This window comes from Lithobates pipiens, unplaced genomic scaffold, assembly GCF_037356315.1.
Source record: "Lithobates pipiens isolate NorthernLeopardFrog02 unplaced genomic scaffold, aLitPip1_a1.2 Scaffold_18, whole genome shotgun sequence".
NCBI lineage: Eukaryota > Metazoa > Chordata > Amphibia > Anura > Ranidae > Lithobates > Lithobates pipiens.
Window position 1 is genome coordinate 498,564,704 of NW_027507758.1, and position 11,402 is coordinate 498,576,105.

An 11,402-nucleotide genomic window follows, 5' to 3' on the forward strand; every position below is an offset into this window, starting at 1 on the left:
CCTTAATGCAGAGAATGCATTGGGTAAAAAAAAAAAATTTACTTTAGTACTATTTTAAATAGTTTTATTTTATTTCTTTTTTCTTTTTAGTTCTATTTTACTTTTTTTGTGCTGTCCATTACTTTTAGCATTCTATGTTTTTTTTTGTTCTGTGATCTTATATTTTGGATCCTGCTAAAAGACATACCAAAGGTGGGATAAGTATAGCTGACCATACACCAACAGTATTTTGTTTGAACGTCCATTCTGAAATTCTGAAAAATTGGTCGTCAGCACATTCAATAGTACCACTGAGGCCGATGTCCAAAATACTTGAGAATTCTTCACACAATAAATGGTGTGAATATTTACTGTAAGTATCCAATTGAAAAGTAAACCTCTGTTTAAAGTGGGGTGCCCCTTAAAAAATAAAAATTTAAAGTCAACAGCTACAAATACTGCAGCTGCTGACTTTTAATAATCAGACACTTACCTGTCCCAGGGTCCAGCGATGTTTGGGGAACGAAGCCCCACTTGTTCCCCGCTCCGCTCGGTGGCGCCGGCATCTCTGACATCTTGTGATCATCGGTTCCCTGTTATCAGTACAGCCCCTTCAGTGCCAATCAGTGCAGATCAGTGCCCATCAGTGCAGCCTCATCAGTGCCCACTAGTGCAGCTATACAGTGTTGCATGACCGTGCAATTGTCATTCAAAGTGCAACCGCAATGAAAGCTAAAAATTGGCCTGGGTAGGAAGGGGGTGAAAGTGCCCAGTATTGAAGTGGTTAAAGGAAATTTAAAAATAACAGACTTACTGGTCGGTTTACCAGGTGAGAATAAAGGAGAAAATAAGTCTTAAAAAATAAAACGAATGCAGCCACAATAACAGAGAGTTGTTAAGCTGCAATATAATAAATTCGGTTCACACCAGAACATACTGAACAGGCAAAGAATTTGGCAGAACACACGAACACCATTAAAGTCTATGGGACACGTACATGAATAATCAAAAGTGCTAATTTTAAAGGCTTATATGCAATTTATTGTCATAAAAAGTGTTTGGTGACCCAGGGCCTGCCCCAGAGGACAATGCTAAATAATTTTTTAAAAATGCCTGTTTTTTCTGGAGCAGTGATTTTTCAATACTTAAAGTGAAACAATAAAAATGAAATATTCCTTTAAATATTGTAGCTGGGGGGTGTCTATAGTATGCCTGTAAAGTGGTACATTTTTCCCGTGTTTAGAACAGTACCATAGCAAAATGACATTTCTAAAGGAAAAATTGGATAATGGTAATGGACTGGGGGGGATCCCATGCTCTTTTTTTCAATGGGTTTTATCTATATTGCCAAGATCCTACAATTCATTACAGCTGCGATCAGTTTTAAATGACAATTTTTCCTTTAGAAAAGCTAGTGGAGTCAATGGAGCTGTCTCTGACTTATGCAGAAACTGCTCACAAGACTTATCCATCCTCTTACAGGAAGAAGGTCTATATGATGTATGAAGAAGTATGCACGGCTCTTCAGGTCTACTCTAGAATTGACATGTTCCTCGTGGACAAAACCTCACTCTTCCAGTCATCTGATGCCAAAATTGGCATTATCATATGGTCCGACCATGCTCCAATCTCACTATCCTTAATGCTACACCACAATATGCAACCCTCTAAATGAATGAATGCACGAAACGAATGCGCTCCACCTAGCTAGTATTAAATCTGTGAAAAATCTAAATATATATATGTAAATGTAAACCTAAAAAAATTAAACTAATACGTGTATATATGTAGGAAGCTGCCAGCAAAAAATAGTGATCTCAACACCAAAAGAAATATAAAAATACAGAAAAATGCGGCGCTACCTAGAACACTCAAAAGATAAAATAATAAAACATATAAGGTGCAACAGTGAATCCACCTCACTAAAAGTGATAAATGTGCAATATTCAACCGTGAATATTATAATATCTGGTAAGATAAAGTGTATAAATCTTCAAAACATCATGCGTAAAACAAATAATTAAATGTGAAAATTGCTGAATAAATACTCCTATAAAAACAATAATACGTAAAAAGTGCTTCTCTAATGAAGTCCATGCAATTAAACGGTGAGCATGTATCACAGTTCATGCAAAATTAGTATAGTGTTCTCCAAATCCGTGACTGTCCAAAACTTCAGTGCCCGATTTCAGTGCCACAACTCCGTGCACCCACTGTTTCCCCCAGCCTCTCACCTCAGAAATCAAATATATAAGCACTGCAACAAAACCGATATTCACTCGTCCTTAGCAGTCCAGCTTCAGCAGGATACCACTGTACATATAGGAATAGTATTTCCCCAGTATCTTCAAACAGGTGAAATTATCGTTCGTGGTACATAGGAAAGATAATGGGAGGCTCTCATGGGTAGTAATCAACAGCAGCGTTTTAATAGATAAAATAAATCACTTACATTGAAGCAAATGACAGCAAACTTCGCAAATACGAACGGAGCAAATGACAACAAACTTGGCAAATACGAATGGAACTTCCGGTCTCGGCCGCGAACGGAAGTGATGAGTGTAACACCAAAAGCTCCCTCCCTGACGCGTTGCGTCACGACCTCGTGACTTTTTCAAAGGGTAAAAATCTTACCAGATATTATAATATTCACGGTTGAATATTGCACATTTATCATTTTTTGAGTGTTCTAGGTAGCGCCGCATTTTTCTGTATTTTTATGCAACCCTCTAAACTGTGGAGATTAATTACCAACTTATTATATAACCCTAACCTAGAGAAACATGTCAAGTCCAAATTAGAGACATACTTCACGGTAAACGGTGGATGATGCTCATTCCTTATGGGCGGCCCACAAAGCGTGGAGTGTTCATCAAATTGAGTTCCCAGGAGAAGTGTAGAAGAAATAAATTGATATCTTGAGTCCCAAAATAAACTCTGCTTCTCCCATCACAGATATCATCAACTGAAAGACTTTAGGCACAAATTACCCCAATGCTTTGTCTCCCAATATGATATCCATTTAACTAGTTCACGACCGCCGGCCGTCACCTATTGTGGCGGGAGGGCGTCATATGATGTTCTCCTGTTTAAACAGGGAATGCGCGCGATCGTGCGCACGCATCCCTGTTTATTCGGTGGCGGTGCTCGCCACCAAAGGGGGTGAACAGCCATTGGGTATGGCTGTTTACCACGTGATCGGCCGTGATGAAGTCACGGCCGATCACAGATGGTCACACCCCCACTGTGCATGGCACGTGCGCGCGATCGAGAGCGTCACCACCCTCATAGTACCTGTCACTCACAGTCCATCAGAGTACCTGAGTACCTGTCACAGTCCATCAGAGTACCCGAGTACCTATCACAGTCCATCAGAGTACCCGAGTACCTGTCACAGCCCATCAGAGTACCCGAGTACCTGTCACTGCCCATCAGAGTACCCGAGTACCTGTCACTGCCCATCAGAGTACCCGAGTACCTGTCCCAGTCCATCAGAGTACCCGAGTACCTGTCCCAGTCCATCAGAGTACCCGAGTACCTGTCCCAGTCCATCAGAGTACCCGAGGACCTGTCACAGCCCATCAGAGTACCCGAGTACCTGTCACAGCCCATCAGAGTACCTGAGTACCTGTCACAGCCCATCTGAGTACCCGAGTACCTGTCACAGTTCATCTGAGTACCTGAGTACCTGTCCCAGTCCATCAGAGTACCTGAGTACCTGTCAAAACCCAGCAGAGTACCCGAGTACCTGTCCCAGTCCATCTGAGTACCCGAGTACCTGTCCCAGTCCATCTGAGTACCCGAGTACCTGTCACAGTTCATCTGAGTACCTGAGTACCTGTCACAGTTCATCTGAGTACCTGTCACAGTTCATCTGAGTACCTGAGTACCTGTCACAGTTTATCTGAGTAACTGTCACAGTTCATCTGAGTACCCGAGTACCTATCATCGCCCTTCAGAGTACCCAAATAACAGTCACCAAGCCATCAGAGAACCTGTCACCAGGCCATCAGAGTACCTGAGTACCTGTGACCGGGCCATCAGAGTACCCGAGTACCTGTCACCAGGCCATCAGAGTACCCGAGTACCTGTCACCAGGCCATCAGAGTACCCAAGTACCTATTTGCAGCCCATGCCTCATAGAATATATACGTTGGGGTGTTTTCTTTACAAAATGGGGTCATTTTGTGAGTAATTGCACTGTCCTGGTGCTCCAGGACCTTCAAAAGTGTGATGGGTAGGAATGAAATGAGATGTGTCATTTATGCTCCTAGAATGCCTGAAGGTACTACTTCAATGTTTGGCCTCTCTATGTGACCAGGCTGTGTAAAAGTCCTACACATGTGGTATCGCTATACACGGGAGGAGTAGCAGAATGTGTTTTGGGGTGTAATTTTTGCTATATACATGCAATGTGTTAGAAATATCTTATAAATTGACAAGTTTGTGTAAAAAAAATGCGTTTTCATTTTTTTCCACATTTTCCAAAAACCTCTGGAAAAAAATTAACCATTCAAAAGGCTCATTATGCCTCACAGATTATACGTTGGGGTGTTTGCTTTCCAAAATGGGGTCATTTTATGGGAAATTCCATTGTCCTTGTACTCCACGGCCTTCAAAAGTGTAATAGGTTGTTGAGAAATGAGATGCGTAATTTTTGCTCGTAGAACGTCTGAAGGTACTACTTCAATGTTGGTGCTCTGTATGTGGCCAGGCTGTGTAAAAGTCTCACACATGTGGTATCGCCATACTCGGGAAGAGTAGCAGAATGTATTTTGGGGTGTAATTTGTTGTATGCATAATGCTGTGTGTGAGAAATAACCTGATAATATGACAATTTTGTAAAAAAAAAAAAACTAATGCAGCCACAATAACAGAGAATTATTAAAAATTATTAAAAATGAAAAATAATAATAAAAAAAATCTTCAATTTGCAAAGAATTCTGGGAAAAAATAATAATAAAAAAAATCTTCAATTTGCAAAGAATTCTGGGAAAAAATTACACCTTGGAATGTCTACTTTCTAAAAAGGGGTCATTTGGGGGGTATTTGTACTTTCCTGACTTGTTAGTGTCTCAAGAAATGAGATACACCTGATGTACTGGAGGCCTGATCAAATGTAATCAATTTTTTTATGATTTGCACCATTTGGGTTATTTTTACCAAAGATATGTATTAGTATAAATTATGGCCAAAATTTACGAAGAAAAATTACTAATTAGCAAAAATTTATGACAGAAACAAAGAAAACTGCATTTTGTTAACAAAATTTACGTTTTATTTTATTTATAGCACTATTTGTGTGGAAAAAAGGACGCAAGTTTCATATGGGTACAGTGTTGCATGACTGAGTAATTGTTATTCAAACTGTGAGAGCGCTGAAAGCTGAAAATTGGTCTGATCAGGAAGGGGGTGTAAGTGCACTGTATTGAGGTGGTTAAAAGACTTAAACTGAACTACTATGTAGCCAGTAACAAAATTGGTCCCCTTTTAGCGAGGCAGGTCAAAATCAGAAGACACAAAAACAGAATAGATCACCTTTTGGACCCCCAAGGCCAGAGGCTCAGAAACCCTCTCCATATAGCTAATCCGCTTTGCGGAGTACTACGCTGAACTTTATAACCTAGAGTCCTCCCAGGCAATTCCCCCACCAAATCAAGGCCTCCCACTCCCCCAGATCCCCAATGCAGATCTCTCTCAGCTCTCCAAGGAATTTTCCACCCAAGAACTCCATAAAGCAATATCCTCACTCCCTATGCACAAAGCGCCAGGTCCCAATGGCTTCGGGAATAAATACTATAAGAAATTCAGCTCAATACTCTCCCCTTACTTACAAAAAGTATTTAACATGGCAGCAAAATCAGCTACCTTCCCTAAAGAAACACTTGAGGCTTTAATAATCACCATACCCAAACCCAGAAAGTCTCCTGATAACCCAGCTAACTGGGTTCTCACTCCTCAACACGGACATAAAGATCTATGCTAAGATCATCACCCTAAGACTTGGAAACATTATCTCCAAATTAATTCACCCAGATCAAGTGGGTTTTGTCAAAGGACGCAAAAACCTCGGATGGCACCAGACGGATTCTAATGCCCTTCTCAGAAATCATGAATCAGACTGAGACAGAAGTACAATTAAATCACACTTGTTTATTAATAAAAATAAAAAGGTAAATAGAAAAAGTGTAGTCAAACATAGCCAGAGTCCAGTAACCAGATCGGGTAGGGAGCCAGGCCAGAAGTCAGGGATCCAAGTAGAGATCCAAGTAGAGCAATAGCAAGCAGGATAAGGATCCAGAAGGGATGTCAGCAAGCCAGTCTTTAAACAAACCGCAGGAGATGGTTTCTAGTTATGTGACCAAGGTGAAGGCAGAGGTGAAGTGAGCTGGAAGGCTTTAAGTAGGCAGGTCAGACGAGCATCATCAGGAACAGCTGGTAACTGTGGAGAGAGAAGAGAGCTGGCAATTAGCCGGCAGCTGAGCGGCCAGCCCAGAGAAGGAAGGGCTAAGCCAGCCCTGACAGCCCTGTACCCACGGTCGGATGGAAAATGTGCGATCGGATCTTGGTGTCGGAAAATCTGATCATGTGTGGGCTCCATAGGACTTTTTCCGTCTGAATTTCTGACAGACAAAGTTTGGGAGCAGGATCTAAAATTTTACGACAACAAAATCTGATCATTTAAATTTCTATTGTGTGTAGACAATTCCGAGGGACAAAGTGCCACGCATGCTCAGAATAAATTACGAGACAAAATCTATTGGCTACTGCCCTCTTTATAGTTCTGTCATATGTGTTCTATGTCACTGCATTCTGAACGATCAGATTTTTATGCAACTTTGTGCGACCGTGTGTATGCAAGACAATTTTGGGCCAAAATCCATTGGAAAAAATCTGAAGGATTTTGTCGTTGGAATGTCCGAACGTGTGTACAGGGCTACATGTACTGCAGGGCTGTATGTAATACAATAGGCGGAGATTCACTGAATGCCTTCTGTGCTCCTATCCTTGGATGTGTTGAAGGCATTTGACTGCGTCCACTGGTCCTATTTGAAGGAAGTGCTCCACATTTTTGGATTTGGAGGCTTTATTGGAGCACTCTATTCTAACCCTTGTGCTAAAGTATACACCTCCAGTACCCTCTCACGTCCCTTAAATATTACTAATGGTACTAGACAGGGATGCCCATTATCCCCTATTATCTTTGCCCTAGTCATGGAACCGCTCTCCCAAGCAATTAGAATTCACCCTAAAATCTCAGGGATTAAAATAGGCCAAATTGATCAAAAAATAGGACTTTATGCTGACAATGTCATCATTTCCCTCTCTGACCCTGACTCATCCCTCCCAGTGGTCTCTGACTTACTACAACAATTCAATCTCCTGTCGCTCTACAAGGTTAACAATTCAAAATCCCAAATACTTCCTATCTCCCTATATAAAAAGGCGCAAGCTCACCTATCAGCAGCTTCTGGCTTCTCCTGCAAGATCTATGAAACGCTATTGTGAACTATACAACAACAAACACATGATCTCTCCAAGGAGTAAATCTCCTGGGCAGGAAGAGCAGCTGTTACCAAAATGACCATTTCCTACCGATCCTATACCGCTTTCGTGCACTGCCTATACCTATTTCTGGCTCATATTTACAAAAACGACAAATCACCCTCAATAACTACATATGGGGGTAAAAAAGAGCTCAATTTCATAACAACACCCTGTATGGGCCCAAATCCTATATAGGTCTGGGTGTCCCCAATGTAAAAGGTTATTATCAAACAGTACTGCTGGATTTAGCCCCCAACTGATTTTCACCTACAAAAGATAAGCTATGGGCTGAGATACAGTGCCTTGCGTAAGTATTCGGCCCCCTTGAACCTTTCAACCTTTTGCCACATTTCAGGCTTCAAACATAAAGATATAAAATTTTAATTTTTTGTGAAGAATCACCAACAAGTGGGACACAATTGTGAAGTGGAACGAAATCTATTGGATAATTTTAACTTTTTTAGCAAATAAAAAACTGAAAAGTGGTGCGTGAAAAATTATTCGGCCCCTTTGCTTTCAGTGCAGCAAACTCATTCCAGAAGTTCAGCGAGGATCTCTGAATGATCCAATGTTGTCCTAAATGACTGATGGTGATAAATAGAAACCACCTGTGTGTAATCAAGTCTCTGTATAAATGCACCTGCTCTGTGATAGTCTCAGGGTTCTGTTGAAAGCGCAGAGAGCATCATGAAGACCAAGGAACACACCAGGCAGGTCCGTAATACTGTTGTGGAGAAGTTTAAAGCTGGATTTGGATACAAAAAGATTTCCCAAGCTTTAAACATCCCAAGGAGCACTGTGCAAGCGATCATTTTGAAATGGAAGGAGTATCAGACCACTGCAAATCTACCAAGACCTGGCCGTCCCTCTAAACTTTCAGCTCAGACAAGGAGAAGACTGATCAGAGATGCAGCCAAGAGGCCCATGATCACTCTGGATGAACTGCAGAGAACTACAGCTGAGGTGGGAGAGTCTGTCCATAGGACAACAATCAGTCATACACTGCACAGATCTGGTCTTTATGGAAGAGTGGCAAGAATAAAGCCATTTCTCAAAGATAGCCATAAAAAGTCTCATCTAAAGTTTGCCACAAGCCACCTGGGAGACACACCAAACATGTGGAAGAAGGTGCTCTGGTCAGATGAAACCAAAATCAAACTTTTTGTCCACAATGCAAAACGATATGTTTGGCGTAAAAGCAACACAGCTCATCACCCTCAACACACCATCCCCACTGTCAAACATGGTGGTGGCAGCATCATGGTTTGGGCCTGCTTTTCTTCAGCAGGGACAGGGAAGATGGTTAAAATTGAGGGGAAGATGGATGCAGCCAAATACAGGACCATTCTGGATGAAAACCTGTTGGAGTCTGCAAAAGACCTGAAACTGGGACGGAGATTTATCTTCCAACAAGACAATGATCCCAAACATACAGCAAAATCTACAAAGGAATGGTTCACAAATAAACGTATCCAGGTGTTAGAATGGCCAAGTCAAAGTGCAGACCTGAATCCAATCGAGAATCTGTGGAAAGAGCTAAAAACTGCTGTTCACAAATGCTCTCCATCCAACCTCACTGAGCTTGAGCTGTTTTGCAAGGAAGAATGGGCAAGAATTTCAGTCTCTCGATGTGCAAAACTGATAGAGACATACCCCAAGCGACTTGCAGCTGTAATCGCAGCAAAAGGTGGCTCTACAAAGTATTAAGGCAAGGGGGCCGAATAATTTTGCACGCCCCACTTTTCATTTTTTTATTAGTTAAAAAAGTTTCAAAAATCCAATAGATTTTGTTCCACTTCACAATTGTGTCCCACTTGTTGGTGATTCTTCACAAAAACTAAAAATGTTATATCTTTATGTTTGAAGCCTGAAATGTGGCAAAAGGTTGAAAAGTTCAAGGGGGCCGAATACTTTCGCAAGGCATTGTAGAACAAACCATTATAGGACGACCGCTCAAAAATCTCCTGGGTGCGCTCCTACTTGAACTCAAACCACCATATCATCTTGGCTACTCTCCTGCTCTGCCACCGTTAAAGAATCTCCTGTTGACTTACAATCTCACCCTCCAACAATCCTGGAATTCTTCACTGAAGATATATCCTTCAATGGTTGGCACAAAGCGGGAGTCCACTCGATCAGTCACTTTCCCGTAAACGCCAATATACCCTCCTATGAAGATCTACAGAAGCGTTACAACCTTAATCATAGAGACTTTTACAAATACCTACGTATTCGCACATATTGGGATCCATCCTTAAATCAATAACTTCAGTACCGCAAGAAGTCCCCTAGTTTCTATGCTTCTCCTACACCCTGCAAAAAGGGCATTACTCTCTTCTACCAGCTAATTCTAGCTTCCATTTCCTAGGAGGAAACCCCATCAGTGAAATCCTGGGAATTAGACCTTTCCAGCACCTTTAGTCTTGCTCAATGGAACAATGCAACCAATACATTTCTAAAAGTTTCTCACTGCACCTCACACTGGGAAGCCTACCAAAAACGTATACACTGCTGGTATCTTACCCCCCAACAGATCTCCAAATTCTTCAGAAATACATTGCCATCCTATTGGAGGAATTGTGGTGAGATAGGCTCCCTCTTGCATGTCTGGTGGCATTGCCCCAAAATCACCCTCAATGTTACAATTCATCTCTACAATTACTGGCTACAAACCCCTGATCCAGCTATGGCCCTCCTTCTACTACAGAACGAACGATGGCCTAAGTCCCATCTTCCTTTTATAATTCATAGCTTGATTTCTGCAAAAAAAGTGATTGCCTCCAGTTGGAAATGCCTAGAACCATCAGATTTTGCCTAATTTCTGCTAAACCTCAACATTCAGACCCCTTACGAACTCATGTTCTGCTCATCTGTAATGTTGGCACGATAACCCCCATTGGCATTCCACCCTTTGGGAAGTCACCCTTGATGTCTAAATCGCTTCCATTATTATTGTAGATTTATCCTATGTTCCTTATCTTTATGAGATATAGCCAACCTTGTTTCTCTAGTTTAATTCTTAGTTGACTTTACTATTCATTATATACCAACTTCGATACTGTAACATTGCTAAAGCGTGTACATTTATAAAAGTTAAATCCATGTATATCATATTGTTAAATAAAAATATTAAGTGCAAAAAAAAAAAAAAAGATAATTTTATCCCAAGTATATAGATACCCAATGAGTTACGCTTTAAAACTGCACACACCTGTGGAATAGCGACAAACTATGATGCATTCAATTATCAATAGGCAACATTTTAAAAGCCTTTACAGGTTATTCATTTAGACTAGGGAGGAGACGAACACCCCCCCCCCTCCCCCGATTCGGTTCGCCCCAGAACCTTCGAACGGACCGAAAATTCGTACAAACGTTAGAACCCCATTAAAGTCTATGGGACTCGAACGTTTGAAATCAAAAGTGCTCATTTTAAAGGCTAATATGCAAGATATTGTCCTAAAAAGGGTTTGGAGACCTGGCTCCTGCCCCAGGGGACATGGATCAATGCCAAAAATGTTTTTAAAAACTTCAGTTTTTTCGGGAGCACTGATTTTAATGACGATTAAAGTGAAAAAACGTGAAATATTCCTTTAAATATCATGCCTGGGGGGTGTCTATAGTATGCCTGTGAAGTGGCACGTGTTTTCCGTGTTTAGAACAGTCCCTGCACAAAATGATATTTAACGGAAAAAAAGTCATTTAAAACTGTCAGTGAGAAAAATGGCATGGCTAGCCCACCTGCCCATTACCAGCACCTTTGGGTCTTGTACAGATATTAAGGGGAACCCCGTACCCAAATTAAAAAAAGGAAAGGCGTGGGGCGTCCAGGCCCTATATACTCAGAACAGCAGTATACAGGCGGTGCAAACAAG

General features: G+C 41.4%; 1 long non-coding RNA gene across 1 annotated transcript; it reads right to left on the bottom strand.

Moving 5' to 3' along the window:
• Window positions 1–6,112: 6,112 nt before the first annotated feature.
• LOC143990230 (uncharacterized) lies at window positions 6,113–7,490 on the bottom strand. The gene is made up of 2 exons (XR_013277231.1): window positions 7,438–7,490; window positions 6,113–6,421 (listed from the first exon to the last, which is right to left on the bottom strand). It is a non-coding gene; the product is annotated as an uncharacterized LOC143990230 (long non-coding RNA).
• Window positions 7,491–11,402: the final 3,912 nt, after the last annotated feature.